Below are 16273 nucleotides of genomic sequence, written 5' to 3'. Positions count from 1 at the left end.
TACCAGCTATGTGAGCTGCCTTCCTTCTTCAGGCTTTAGATTTTACTACCATGGTGACAACCGCTTGTTGCCTGAATCAACCCCGTCAGAAAGATTTGAGTTACACCTACCACATACCTGCAAAGTTCCCAGAATAACAGTAGTTGCGGAGTGCCCCCTATAAACAGTATCATCAAACTGCTCCCCAGGAATAGCACCGAGTCCCAGAAGTGTCCCCAATAAACAATGCCTACAGAATGTCCCAGATAAACACAGCCAGCAAAGTGTCCTGCGTAAGCAGTGCCAACAGAGTGCCCCCCAAAAACAGTACCATTAGAGTGCTCCGCATAAACAGTGCCATTAGAGTGCTCCCCATAAACAGTGCCATTAGAGTGCCCCCCATAAACAGTGCCATTAGAGTGCTCCCCATAAACAGTGCCATTAGAGTGCCCCCCATAAACAGTGCCATTAGAGTGCTCCCTATAAACAGTGCCATTAGAGTGCTCCCCATAAACAGTGCCATTAGAGTGCTCCCCATAAACAGTGCCATTAGAGTGCTCCCCAAAAACAGTGCCATTAGAGTATACCTCATAAATAGCGCCAGAAGAATACCACTATAACTAGAGTTGGGGACATTTACTAAGATGACTTTTTATGCTGGTCTCAGTTGTTTCTCCTGCGCTGCAGTAGTATACAGCTACCGTAATTTATGACAAGGCGTGTGCCTCATCATAAATTTGATGCATATATGGCAGTCCATGAACCTGTCTGAAAAACTACGCCAGCACCATTTTCCAGGCAAAAAAGTAGTAAATGGTGTTCCCTTCAAGCCCCCGACGCCGCCCCTCCCGTCATATTTGCAGTAAAAACACCTCTCTGACAAAAAATATTGTCTTACAGGTGTTAAAATAGACTCAGAAATGCCCTTTGCCCGACAATCTGCTGATCACTGATGGAGGAGACTGCTGCAATTACATGCAGTGATCTCCTCCATAGTATGGGGAGGAGCGATCACTAATGCCATTGCTCTTCCCCATATTGACTGGTTGTTTGCTGGTAGAAGATCGTGTTTACACAGCACAATCTGCAGCTGGCAAACAATGATTTTTGAGTGCGCACAAACGATCGGATTTCCTGATGAACCAGCTTTCATTTACACCGCCCGACCACGCTAATGAGCGTTACTATGAGCGCTTGTTAGCGATAATCTGTACAATTCTCAGCTCGTGTAAAGGTAAGGGCCTTATGGTACGGTAGATTTGCCATTCAGGAAAGATGAAGTACAACCACAATGAATGGTGACAACATCCATAGTACTCCCCAGCAGTGATGGTCAGTTCGCAGTGTTCGCCAAGACATGCGGGCTGCCATCTTGAGTCACAAGTCCGGCGATGCACAGGTAAGTCTTTACCTGTGCCTGCGCCGCGAGCCGGTCTGAAATCAGATGCGGTCACCGGGAGCAGGCAGTTCCGAGAACAGCCGCCGGGGGCCTTCATCGGGCTGTTCTCGGAACTGCCTGCTCCCGGTGACCGCACTTGTTTCAAACCAGCTCCCGACACAGGCACAGGTAAGGGCTTACCTGTGCATCGCCGGATAGGTGAGTCAAGATGGCAGCCCGCATGTGTTCGTTGGCGAACACTGCGAACTGACCATCACTGTTCCCCAGCTCCCCCAGACTGTATGTGCATGTAGTTATTGTCAAAGTGTTTCTGTATCTTTATTCTAAACCCATGAAGACAATGGAAGAATATGAAAAAAACGCACATACCTATAGATATGTAGTGAAAGTTCTAATGTGACAATATAATATACAATTCACCCATCATAGTAAAAAAAATTGCATTGAAAAAATTGCATTGTCCTAGATATTGATGGCGCCCTGCAGTAATTTCCATCACATTCTTCAAATATGCACAGAAAATGGAGGGTTAAGTGGCTTTGGCTTCTCCCAGGCAACCTTATCAGGTGAGAATTGAATTAAGGTATTAGATTTGGATTCCAGGCACAGAAGTTTCAGCGCATAGGAAACTTAATCAATGAAATCATTCAGGAACATCTACACCAGGTTATTACATGACGGAGGAAGAGGAGAAGCAAGCCGGCACATACACCGCTCAAAAACAGGGACCATGAGCAGCTTAACTGTTTAACCAGTGAAATATAATAATGATTGTAATATGCTATAATACTGCCATTTACGTACAAGAATATAACTATTATAATACTGCCTTCTATATGCAAGAATACAACGGCTATAATACTGCCCCTATGTACAAGAGTAACTATGATAACACTACCTCATGAACAAAAATATAACTACTATAATATTGTCCCCTAAAAAAAATATAGCCACTATAATACTACCTCCTATGTACAAGAATATAGCCACTATAATACTGCCTCCTATGTACAAGAATATAACCACTATAATACTGCCTCCTATGTACAAGAATATAAGTACTATAATACTGTCACCTATGAACAAGAACTTAACTACTTTAGTTAGGGATGACCAAAGTCGAATTGCACAAAACTTAGTTTTAATACTGTAAGGGGTGAGCACTCCGTACAGTATTAGAATGTATTGCTCCAATGAGCCGAAGTTATTACTTCGCGAAGTCTCGCGAGACTTCGCGTAATAACTTCATACGTTGATTTCTACAGTAAAAAAAACATTTCCCAAACTCGAGTTTGGTTCCAAGTGGTGATAATATTGCCCCTAGGTACAAGAAGCCACTATTATACGTCCCCCATCGATCAATAATAATGCCCCCTAAGTACAAGTATATATCTACTACAATAACGGCACCTTTATACAATAATATAACTACTATAGTACTGCCCCTATGTACATGAATATAACTACTATAATACTGCCCCTATGTACAAGAATATAACTACTATAATACTGCCCCTATGAACAAGAATATAACTACTATAATACTGTCCCTATGTACAAGAATATAACTACTATAATACAGCCTCCTATATATAAGAATATAACAACTATAATACTGTCCCTATGTACATAAATATAACTACTATAATACTGCTCCCTATATACAATAATATAACTACTATAATACTGTCCCTATGTACATTAATATAACTACTATAATACTGTCCCTATGTACATATATATAACTACTATAATACTGCTCCCTATATACAATAATATAACTACTATAATACTGTCCCTATGTTCAAGAATATAACTACTATAATACAGCCTCCTATATATAAGAATATAACTACTATAATACTGTCCCTATGTACATAAATATAACCACTATAATACTGCCCCTATGTACAAGAATATAACTACTATAATACTGTCCCTATGTACATATATATAACTACTATAATACTGCCTCCTCCCTTCCTCCACAGTAGAGGCAGAATTCCTTGACTTTGTTTGTAGTGACTGTATTACAGAGGGAGATCGATGGACACATCATAGAAATAGAGATGCTAAATGGCATAATCTTTACATTTCGCATAATGTGTCGCCACTCTCACTGCGGCAGTGTGAGTTTCAGCTCTGAATTAAATTATTAGGACATCTCTGTTTGAAAAAAGAAAACCCGGGCAACCCAGTGATATGAAATTTGTCAAGTCTATAAATACCACTCAGTGCTGCCTTCTGCATGCCAAGTGCCATAAAAACAGTTATGGGTGTCGGCGGCTGCTAATCTCATTAATTCTGGGGCACAAAAAGCTGAACCAGCAGCGACGCACAGTCAGCGAGTGAAGAATTACGTGCAGCCAAAATCAAATCATTTATGCAAGATTCACGTGCTGCTCGGGCAGACCTAGATAGTATTCTTTCATACACTATATTTAACCACTTCAGCCCCCCTACCTTAAACACCCTTAATGACCAGGCCACTTTTTACACTTCTGACCTACACTACTTTCAGCGTTTATTGCTCGGTCATGTAACTTACCACCCAAATGAATTTTACCTCCTTTTCTTCTCACTAATAGAGCTTTCATTTGGTGGTATTTCATTGCTGCTGACATTTTTAATTTTTTTGTTATTAATCGAAATTTAACGATTTTTTTTGCAAAAAAATGACATTTTTCACTTTCAGTTGTAAAATTTTGCAAAAAAAAACAACATCCATATATAAATTTTTCTCTAAATTTATTGTTCTACATGTCTTTGATAAAAAAAAAAATGGTTTGGGTAAAAGTTATAGCGTTTACAAACTATGGTACAAAAATGTGAATTTCCGCTTTTTGAAGCAGCTCTGACTTTCTGAGCACCTGTCATGTTTCCTGAGGTTCTACAATGGCCAGACAGTACAAACACCCCACAAATGACCCCATTTCGGAAAGTAGACACCATAAGGTATTCGCTGATGGGCATAGTGAGTTCATAGAACTTTTTATTTTTTGTCACAAGTTAGCGGAAAATGATGATTTATTTTTTATTTTTATTTTTTTTCTTACAAAGTCTCATATTCCACTAACTTGTGACAAAAAATAAAAAATTCTAGGAACTCGCCATACCCCTCACGGAATACCTTGGGGTGTCTTCTTTCCAAAATGGGGTCACTTGTGGGGTAGTTATACTGCCCTGGCATTCTAGGGGCCCTAATGTGTGGTAAGTAGTTTGAAATCAAAATCTGTAAAAAATGTCCGGTGAAATCTGAAAGGTGCTCTTTGGAATGTGGGCCCCTTTGCCCACCTAGGCTGCAAAAAAGTGTCACACATGTGGTATCTCCGTACTCAGGAGAAGTTGGGCAATGTGTTTTGGGGTGTCGTTTTACATATACCCATGCTGGGTGAGATAAATATCTTGGTCAAATGCCAACTTTGTATAACTAAAATGGGAAAAGTTGTCTTTTGCCAAGATATTTCTCTCACCCAGAATGGGTATATGTAAAATGACACCCCAAAACACATTGCCCAACTTCTCCTGAGTACGGCGATACCAGATGTGTGACACTTTTTTGCAACCTAGGTGGGCAAAGGGGCCCACATTCCAAAGAGCACCTTTCGGATTTCACCGGCCATTTTTTACAGATTTTGATTTCAAACTACTTTGCACGCATTTGGGCCCCTAAAATGCCAGGGCAGTATAACTACCCCACAAGTGACCCCATTTTGGAAAGAAGACACCCCAAGGTATTCCGTGAGGGGCATGGCGAGTTCCTAGAATTTTTTATTTTTTGTCACAAGTTAGTGGAATATGAGACTTTGTAAGAAAAAAAAAAATCATCATATTCCGCTAACTTGTGACAAAAAATAAAAAATTCTAGGAACTCGCCATGCCCCTCACGGAATACCTTGGGGTGTCTTCTTTCCAAAATGGGGTCACTTGTGGGGTAGTTATACTGCCCTGGCATTCTAGGGGCCCCCCTAATGTGTGGTAAGTAGTTTGAAATCAAAATGTGTAAAAAATGACCTGTGAAATCCTAAAGGTGCTCTTTGGAATTTGGGCCCCTTTGCCCACCTAGGCTGCAAAAAAGTGTCACACATGTGGTATCGCAGTATTTAGGAGAAGTTGGGCAATGTGTTTTGGGGTGTCATTTTACATATACCCATGCTGGGTGAGATAAATATCTCGGCAAAAGACAACTTTTCCCATTTTTTTATACAAAGTTGCCATTTGACCGAGATATTTCCCTCACCCAGCATTGGTATATGTAAAATGACACCCCAAAACACATTCCCCAACTTCTCCTGAGTACGGCAATACCACATATGTGACACTTTTTTACAGCCTAGATGCGCAAAGGGGCCCACATTCCTTTTAGGAGGGCATTTTTAGACATTTGGATCCCAGACTTCTCACGCTTTAGGGCCCCTAAAATGCCAGGGCAGTATAAATACCCCACATGTGACCCCATTTTGGAAAGAAGACACCCCAAGGTATTCAATGAGCGGCATGGCGAGTTCATAGAATTTTTTTTTTTTTGCCACAAGTTAGCGGAAATTGTTTTTTTTTTTTTTTTCTCACAAAGTCTCCCTTTCCGCTAACTTGGGACAAAAATTTCAATCTTTCATGGACTCAATATGCCCCTCAGTGAATACCTTGGGGTGTCTACTTTCCGAAATGGGGTCACATGTGGGGTATTTATACTGCCCTGGCATTTTAGGGGCCCTAAAGAGTGAGAAGAAGTCTGGAATATAAATGTCTAAAAAATTTTACGCATTTGGATTCCGTGAGGGGTATGGTGAGTTCATGTGAGATTTTATTTTTTGACACAAGTTAGTGGAATATGAGACTTTGTAATAAAAAAAAAATAATTTCCGCTAACTTGGACCAAAAAAATGTCTGAATGGAGCCTTACAGGGGGGTGATCAATGACAGGGGGGTGATCAGGGAGTCTATATGGGGTGATCACCCCCCTGTCATTGATCACCCCCCTGTAAGGCTCCATTCAGATGTCCGTATGTGTTTTGCGGATCCGATCCATGTATCCGTGGATCCGTAAAAATCATATGGACGTCTGAATGGAGCCTTACAGGCGGGTGATCAATGACAGGGGGGTGATCAGGGAGTCTATATGGGGTGATCACCCCCCTGTCATTGATAACCCCCCTGTAAGGCTCCATTCAGATATCCGTATGTGTTTTGCGGATCCGATCCGTGGATCCGTAAAAAACATACGGACGTCTGAATGGAGCCTTACAGGGGGGTGATCAATGACAGGAGGGTGATCAATGACAGGGGGGTGATCAGGGAGTCTATATGGGGTGATCACCCCCCTGTCATTGATCACCCCCCTGTAAGGCTCCATTCAGATGTCCGTATGTGTTTTGCGGATCCGATCCATGTATCCGTGGATCCGTAAAAATCATATGGACGTCTGAATGGAGCCTTACAGGGGGGTGATCAATGACAGGAGGGTGATCAATGACAGGGGGGTGATCAGGGAGTCTATATGGGGTGATCACCCCCTGTCATTGATCACCCCCCCTGTAAGGCTCCATTCAGATGTCCGTATGTGTTTTGCGGATCCGATCCATGTATCCGTGGATCCGTAAAAATCATATAGACGTCTGAATGGAGCCTTACAGGGGGGTGATCAATGACAGGGGGGTGATCAGGGAGTCTATATGGGGTGATCACCCCCGTCATTGATCACCCCCCTGTAAGGCTCCATTCAGATGTCCGTACGTGTTTTGCGGATCCGATCCATGTATCCGTGGATCCGTAAAAATCATACGGACGTCTGAATGGAGCCTTACAGGGGGGTGATCAATGACAGGGGGGTGATCAATGACAGGGGGGTGATCAGGGAGTCTATATGGGGTGATCAGGGGTTAATAAGGGGTTAATAAGTGACAGGGGGCGGGTGTAGTGTAGTGGTGTTTTGTGCTACTTATTACTGAGCTGCCTGTGTCCTCTGGTGGTCGATCCAAGCAAAGGGGACCACCAGAGGACCAGGTAGCAGGTATATTAGACGCTGTTATCAAAACAGCGTCTAATATACCTGTTAGGTATAGCACCGTTCACACACGGTAATAACAAGCGCTTTTCCAGCCAATAGTCCAGCTCACTTCCAGGCTGTAACAAAATCAGTCCAGTACCTTTGGGGGTATGGGGTCTAGCAGTTCTGCCGACTCTGACCTTGCGACCGTCATTTTCCAGACCTCACGGAGTCCCCCAAAGTTCAGGCTATCACCTAGCCCCGTGGCCCGGCTGAGACCACTCTTACAGAGCCTCCAGCAAGACTCTGTTGCACAAAGAATCTCTCCCCTGACTGACAGTCTGGGCTGGGCTCTTCTCCCAGACTGATTGTAGCACCTGGTGCTGCCTCAGACCTGATGACTGACAGGGAAGACATGGAAACTCCTGCCATAAATCTCCCCTAGCAGCTGAGAGGCCTGTCACTGGCTCACACTTCCCATCGTCGAAGCTGTACATTTGACTTTTGGACCCCTTTCTATTCCAATTTTTAGTCTATAGTACAGGGTGTTAAGGATGCAGAAATACAAATTATGTGTACTTTTTATTTTTCACATAAGATGGCATTTTTTAATCGGGACATTTTTTGTTTTCTTTTTAAATATTTTATTTATTTTTCAATTTTTTTTTTAGATTTGACCAGGGTACTTTTCCACTAGAGGACTGCAAAACATATGTATTGCAATATATTATACCTGACAGATAATGTTAGCCTCCCTGGCTGCTATAGCAACCTTTCAGCACCCCATGGTCATGTGGTGGGGGCAGCGGGGATGTCACGGACGTACCGAGACATACAGAAGTCCCCGCGACAGTGAGTGGCAGGAGATCTTTGAGACTGGCAACACGTTTGAATTGACATGTTTACCTTGTGGATCAATAGGCGTCTGTGTTGTTTCTGGTACTGGCCATACCCTTAATTTACAGGTGTTGCCATTGTGGTAATTTAACTTTCCCTATTTAGAGTTGTTTCTCTTACAATGCTGTGCGGTTTATAGCTTCAGTTGGACCTTAGGATAGCTGGTGTTTGGATCTCGGCTGAGTTCCTGGTGCTGCTATAGCTTCTTGGAAGTTTAGTGTTACCGTTCCCTTTGTATTTTGGGTTTTCTGTGTGTTGCATTTCCTTGTCGTTTTGTATTAGGTCTTAGGGAGACTCCCGTTCATCCTTCCTTTTGGAGGAACAGGTTGTCTCATTCCTGTCATTAGTACCAGGGTCCTTTAGGGTTAGATAGGACTTTAGGTATTCCTGTGTATGAACTCACCTACCTCTGGGGTCTGTTAACCACCTCAGCCCCCAGTGCTTAAACACCCTGAAAGACCAGGCCACTTTTTACACTTCTGACCTACATTACTTTCACCGTTTATTGCTCGGTCATGCAACTTACCACCCAAATGAATTTTACCTCCTTTTCTTCTCACTAATAGAGCTTTCATTTGGTGGTATTTCATTGCTGCTGACATTTTTACTTTTTTTGTTATTAATCGAAATTTAAAGATTTTTTTGCAAAAAAATGACATTTTTCACTTTCAGTTGTCAAATTTTGCAGAAAAAACGAGATCCATATATAAATTTTGCTCTAAATTTATTGTTCTACATGTCTTTGATAAAAAAAAAATGTTTGGGTAAAAAAAAAATGGTTTGGGTAAAAGTTATAGCGTTTACAAACTATGGTACAAAAATGTGAATTTCCGCTTTTTGAAGCAGCTCTGACTTTCTGAGCACCTGTCATGTTTCCTGAGGTTCTACAATGGCCAGACAGTACAAACACCCCACAAATGACCCCATTTCGGAAAGTACACACCCTAAGGTATTCGCTGATGGGCATAGTGAGTTCATAGAACTTTTTATTTTTTGTCACAAGTTAGCGGAAAATGATGATTTTTTTTTTTTTTTCTTTTCTTACAAAGTCTCATATTCCACTAACTTGTGACAAAAAATAAAAAGTTCTATGAACTCACTATGCCCATCAGCGAATACCTTGGGGTCTCTTCTTTCCAAAATGGGGTCACTTGTGGGGTAGTTATACTGCCCTGGCATTCTAGGGGCCCAAATGTGTGGTAAGGAGTTTGAAATCAAATTCTGTAAAAAATGACCTGTGAAATCCGAAAGGTGCTCTTTGTAATATGGGCCCCTTTGCCCACCTAGGCTGCAAAAAAGTGTCACACATCTGGTATCTCCGTACTCAGGAGAAGGTGGGGAATGTGTTTTGGGGTGTCATTTTATATATACCCATGCTGGGTGAGAGAAATATCTTGGCAAAAGACAACTTTTCCCATTTTTTTATACAAAGTTGGCATTTGACCAAGATATTTATCTCACCCAGCATGGGTATATGTAAAAAGACACCCCAAAACACATTCCCCACCTTCTCCTGAGTACGGGGATACCAGATGTGTGACACTTTTTTGCAGCCTAGGTGGGCAAAGGGGCCCATATTCCAAAGAGCACCTTTCGGATTTCACAGGTCATTTTTTACAGAATTTGATTTCAAACTCCTTACCACACATTTGGGCCCCTAGAATGCCAGGGCAGTATAACTACCCCACAAGTGACCCCATTTTGGAAAGAAGACACCCCAAGGTATTCCGTGAGGGGCATGGCAAGTTCCTAGAATTTTTTATTTTTTGTCACAAGTTAGTGGAAAATGATGATTTTTTTTTTATTTTTTTTTTCATACAAAGTCTCATATTCCACTAACTTGTGACAAAAAATAAAAACTTCCATGAACTAACTATGCCCATCAGCGAATACCTTGGGGTCTCTTCTTTCCAAAATGGGGTCACTTGTGGGGTAGTTATACTGCCCTGGCATTCTAGGGGCCCAAATGTGTGGTAAGGAGTTTGAAATCAAATTCTGTAAAAAATGACCTGTGAAATCCGAAAGGTGCTCTTTGGAATATGGGCCCCTTTGCCCACCTAGGCTGCAAAAAAGTGTCACACATCTGGTATCTCCGTACTCGGGAGAAGTTGAGGAATGTGTTTTGGGGTGTCTTTTTACATATACCCATGCTGGGTGAGATAAATATCTTGGTCAAATGCCAACTTTGTATAAAAAAATGGGAAAAGTTGTCTTTTGCCAAGATATTTCTCTCACCCAGCATGGGTATATGTAAAATGACACCCCAAAACACATTCCCAAACTTCTCCTGAGTACGGAGATACCAGATGTGTGACACTTTTTTGCAGCCTAGGTGGGCAAAGGGGCCCATATTCCAAAGAGCACCTTTCGGATTTCACTGGTCATTTTTTACAGAATTTGATTTCAAACTCCTTACCACATATTTGGGCCCCTAGAATGCCAGGGCAGTATAACTACCCCACAAGTGACCCCATTTTGGAAAGAAGAGACCCCAAGGTATTCGCTGATGGGCATAGTGAGTTCATGGAAGTTTTTATTTTTTGTCACAAGTTAGTGGAATATGAGACTTTGTATGAAAAAAAAAAAATCAGCATTTTCCACTAACTTGTGACAAAAAATAAAAATTTCTAGGAACTCGCCATGCCCCTCACGGAATACCTTGGGGTGTCTTCTTTCCAAAATGGGGTCACTTGTGGGGTAGTTATACTGCCCTGGCATTTTCCAGGGGCCCTAATGTGTGGTAAGTAGGTAAATGACCTGTGAAATCCTAAAGGTGCTCTTTGGAATATGGGCCCCTTTGCCCACCTAGGCTGCAAAAAAGTGTCACACATCTGGTATCCCCGGACTCATGAGAAGGTGGGGAATGTGTTTTGGGGTGTCATTTTACATATACCCATGCTGGGTGAGAGAAATATCTTGGCAAAAGACAACTTTTCCCATTTTTTTATACAAAGTTGGCATTTGACCAAGATATTTCTCTCACCCAGCATGGGTATATGTAAAATGACACCCCAAAACACATTCCCCAACTTCTCCTGAGTACGGCGATACCAGATGTGTGACACTTTTTTGCAGCCTAGATGCGCAAAGGTGCCCAAAGTCCTTTTAGGAGGGCATTTTTAGACATTTGGATACCAGACTTCTTCTCACGCTTTGGGGCCCCTAGAATGCCAGGGCAGTATAAATACCCCACATGTGACCCCATTTTGGAAAGAAGACACCCCAAGGTATTCAATGAGGGGCATGGCGAGTTCATAGAATTTTTTTTTTTTTTGGCACAAGTTAGCGGAAATTGATATTTTTAATTTTTTTCTCACAAAGTCTCCCGTTCCGCTAACTTGGGACAAAAATTTCAATCTTTCATGGACTCAATATGCCCCTCACGGAATACCTGGGGGTGTCTTCTTTCCGAAATGGGGTCACATGTGGGGTATTTATACTGCCCTGGTATTCTAGGGGCCCTAAAGCGTGAGAAGAAGTCTGGAATATAAATGTCTAAAAAAATTTACGCATTTGGATTCCGTGAGGGGTATGGTGAGTTCATGTGAGATTTTATTTTTTGACACAAGTTAGTGGAATATGAGACTTTGTAAGAAAAAAAATAATAATTCCGCTAACTTGGGCCCAAAAAATGTCTGAATGGAGCCTTACAGAGGGGTGATCAATGACAGGGGGGGTGATCAATGACAGGGGGGGTGATCAATGACAGGGGGGTGATCAATGACAGGGGGGTGATCAATGACAGGGGGGGGATCAGGGAGTCTATATGGGGTGATAACCACAGTCATTGATCACGCCCCTGTAAGGCTTCATTCAAACGTCCGTATGCGTTTTGCGGATCCGATCCATCTATCAGTGCATCCGTAAAAATCATGCGGACATCTGAATGGAGCTTTACAGGGGGGTAATCAATGACAGGGGGGTGATCAATGACAGGGGGGTGATCAGGGAGTCTATATGGGGTGACAACCACAGTCATTGATCATGCCCCTGTAAGGCTTCATTCAGACGTCCGGATGCGTTTTGCGGATCCGATCCATCTATCAGTGCATCCGTAAAAATCATGCGGACATCTGAATGGAGCTTTACAGGGGGGTAATCAATGACAGGGGGGTGATCAGGGAGTCTATATGGGGTGATAACCACAGTCATTGATCACGCCCCTGTAAGGCTTCATTCAGACGTCCGGATGCGTTTTGCGGATCCGATCCATCTATCAGTGGATCCGTAAAAATCATGCGGACGTCTGAATGGAGCTTTACAGGGGGGTAATCAATGACAGGGGTGTAATCAATGACAGGGGGGTGATCAGGGAGTCTATATGGGGTGATAACCACAGTCATTGATCATGCCCCTGTAAGGTTTCATTCAGACGTCCGGATGCGTTTTGCGGATCCGATCCATCTATCAGTGCATCCGTAAAAATCATGCGGACATCTGAATGGAGCTTTACAGGGGGGTAATCAATGACAGGGGGGTGATCAGGGAGTCTATATGGGGTGATAACCACAGTCATTGATCATGCCCCTGTAAGGCTTCATTCAGACGTCCGGATGCGTTTTGCGGATCCGATCCATCTATCAGTGGATCCGTAAAAATCATGCAGACATCTGAATGGAGCTTTACAGGGGGTTCATCAATGACAGGGGTGTAATCAATGACAGGGGGGTGATCAGGGAGTCTATATGGGGTGATAACCACAGTCATTGATCATGCCCCTGTAAGGCTTCATTCAGACGTCCGGATGCGTTTTGCGGATCCGATCCATCTATCAGTGCATCCGTAAAAATCATGCGGACATCTGAATGGAGCTTTACAGGGGGGTAATCAATGACAGGGGGGTGATCAGGGAGTCTATATGGGGTGATAACCACAGTCATTGATCATGCCCCTGTAAGGTTTCATTCAGACGTCCGGATGCGTTTTGCGGATCCGATCCATCTATCAGTGGATCCGTAAAAATCATGCGGACATCTGAATGGAGCTTTACAGGGGGTTGATCAATGACAGGGGTGTAATCAATGACAGGGGGGTGATCAGGGAGTCTATATGGGGTGATAACCACAGTCATTGATCATGCCCCTGTAAGGTTTCATTCAGACGTCCGGATGCGTTTTGCGGATCCGATCCATCTATCAGTGCATCCGTAAAAATCATGCGGACATCTGAATGGAGCTTTACAGGGGGGTAATCAATGACAGGGGGGTGATCAGGGAGTCTATATGGGGTGATAACCACAGTCATTGATCATGCCCCTGTAAGGCTTCATTCAGACGTCCGGATGCGTTTTGCGGATCCGATCCATCTATCAGTGGATCCGTAAAAATCATGCGGACGTCTTATGGAGCTTTACAGGGGGTTGATCAATGACAGGGGGGTAATCAATGACAGGGGGGTGATCAGGGAGTCTATATGGGGTGATCAGGGGTGATCAGGGGCTAATAAGGGGTTAATAAGTGACCGGGGGGGGTGTGTAGTGTAGTGTAGTGGTGCTTGGTGGGACTTTACTGAGCTACCTGTGTCCTCTGGTGGTCGATCCAAACAAAGGGGACCACCAGAGGACCAGGTAGCAGGTATATTAGACGCTGTTATCAAAACAGCGTCTAATATACCTGTTAGGGGTTAAAAAAAACACATCTCCAGCCTGCCAGCGAACGATCGCCGCTGGCAGGCTGGAGTTCAACTCTCTTACCTTCCGTTCCTGTGAGCGCGCGCGCCTGTGTGCGCGCGTTCACAGGAAATCTCGGCCATCGCGAGATGACGCATATATGCGTGACTGTGCGCAGGGCTGCCACCTCCGGAACGCGATCCTGCGTTAGGCGGTCCGGAGGTGGTTAATACTGGTAGTCAGTCAAGGCTTTGGTTAGGGTTTTCACTAGGAGGTCTCCATCTTCCTTTCCTAGTTTCCAGGCCTTATTTCCTTTCCCCTTATGTTCGGTGTGGGGTTTCCCCTTCCACACTAGAGCGTGACAGGGGGAGACTGTCAGTCTATCAAACCTCATTTAAGCCACAACATCTAAAGTTTTAAATAGCCAGCCACTGGGCTCCTGTGGTGATCACAATGTTGTACATGCAAGTACACCCCACTGACTAGGTACATTTTAGTAATTTTGTGTTCAGAGGTAAAATGGACACTACAACCAGGAAAAAAACCTAGAAAACTCTTCTTTCAGATAATACAAGACACCAAGCTCAATTCTAAAACCATCTCCTCCTGGTGTCATCCATCTTTGGTCAGAATACTGTTGAGAGGGGGGATTATAAAGGAGACTGAGTCAACTTGCCTAGTGTCCAGCACCGGAATAATCTAAGACCACCCTTTAGTATGAAGCTTTTCTTTTCACATTTATTAATACTGTAGGAGGAAGTAGAGGGTTAAATATGGATGCTCTGTAGAAGATTACAGAAGGAAGAAGAGGAATACCAGTGTTACTTTTATCATTTTGGGATCTTTTTTGGAATCACAACTACCCGAGGAAGCCTTGCATTAAGGAGTTTTACTTTCCCCGACTTGGAGAGTGAAGGTGAGAGAAATACATCTTGTTGTCTGCAGAACACAGAAAGGAACATTACCTGCTTACATTCCTAGACGCAACATTGACAGATTAGCAGCTTGACAAATCACTTGTGGCCGGTGCTAAAGTCTAACGGAGACGACGTCAATAAGTAATTAACTAATACAAGCAAGAAAAAGAGCCGTACACGAGCGATCAGCACCCAGGAGTATAGCATATGAATGGGTATCTATAGAGCGCAGGATTATAGCAGTAATATTATTGTATTTATATTATGGTAGTTATATTGGTACATTTGGCACAGTATTATAGTAGTTATATTCTTGTACATAAGGAAGACTATTACAGAAGTTATATTCTTATACATAGGAGGCAGTATTATAGCAGTTATATTCCTTTACATTGGAGGCAGTATTAGTAGTGGTAGTAGTATTTATATGTAACTTTTGGATACAGGATTGTTTCTATAGCTGCTGGCACACCATTTACTTTTTTTTTCTGCTGTGCCGCTTTCATTTTTGTTTTGTGCACTATTATATTAGTTATATTCTTGTACATAGGAGGCAGTATTATAATAGTAATATTCATGTACATAAGGGAGAATATTACAGTAGTTATATTCTTATAAATAGGGGCAGTATTATAGTAGTTACATTCCTTTACATTGGAGGCAGTATTATGGTAGTTATATTCTTGTACATAGGGGGAAATACAAACAGTATTATAGTGGTTACTGTATATAACCTTTTACATAAGGCAGAATTATAGGAGTTATTTTTTTGTACATATGGTTAATATTATAGTAGTTATATTCTTGTACATAGGAGGCTATAATAATGTAGTTATATTCTTGTACGTAGGAGCAGTAGTATAGTTATATTTTTGCACATAATGGCATATTATGGTAGTTATATTCTTATACAAAGGGAGCAGTGTTATAGTAGTTATATTCTTGTACGTAGGAGGCAATATTATAGTAGTTATATTCTTGTACGTAGGAGGCAATATTATAGTAGTTATATTTTTGTACATATGAGTAGTATTATAGGAGTTATAGTGTTGTCCATAGGTAGCAGTATCATAGTCGTTGTATTTTTGTAAATAAGAGGCCGTATAATGGTCGTTATATTTTTGTACATAATAGGCAGTATTACAGTAGTTATATTCTTGTAAATATGGGCAGTATTACAGTGGTTATAGTATTCTCCATAGGGGCAGTATTCTAGCAATTATAATCTTGTACATACGGTAGGGGATAGTATTACAGTAGTTATATTCTTGTGCATAGAAGGCAGTACTACAGTAGTTATTTTCTTGTACATAGGGGGCAGTATTATAGTTTATTATTGTACAGAGAGGACAGTTAGAGTAGTTACTGCATATTCTTGCACATAGAATGCAGTTTTAAACTAGCTATATTTGTGTGCATAGAAGGCAGTATTATAGTAGTTATATTCTTGCAAATAAAAGGCAGTTTTACAGTAGTTTATTATTTTA

General features: G+C 42.2%; 1 protein-coding gene across 2 annotated transcripts in view; it reads right to left on the bottom strand.

Moving 5' to 3' along the window:
- The window catches only part of LARGE1 (LARGE xylosyl- and glucuronyltransferase 1), a 581369-nt gene that overhangs the window by 71905 nt on the left and 493191 nt on the right, over positions 1–16273 (bottom strand). The gene's annotated exons all lie outside the window — the stretch shown is intronic.

Source organism: Bufo bufo, chromosome 1 (genome assembly GCF_905171765.1).
Source record: "Bufo bufo chromosome 1, aBufBuf1.1, whole genome shotgun sequence".
In the NCBI taxonomy this organism is placed as follows: Eukaryota; Metazoa; Chordata; class Amphibia; order Anura; family Bufonidae; genus Bufo; species Bufo bufo.
The sequence above is the reverse complement of the archived record's forward strand: the minus strand, read 5'-3'. Positions and strand labels throughout refer to the sequence as shown.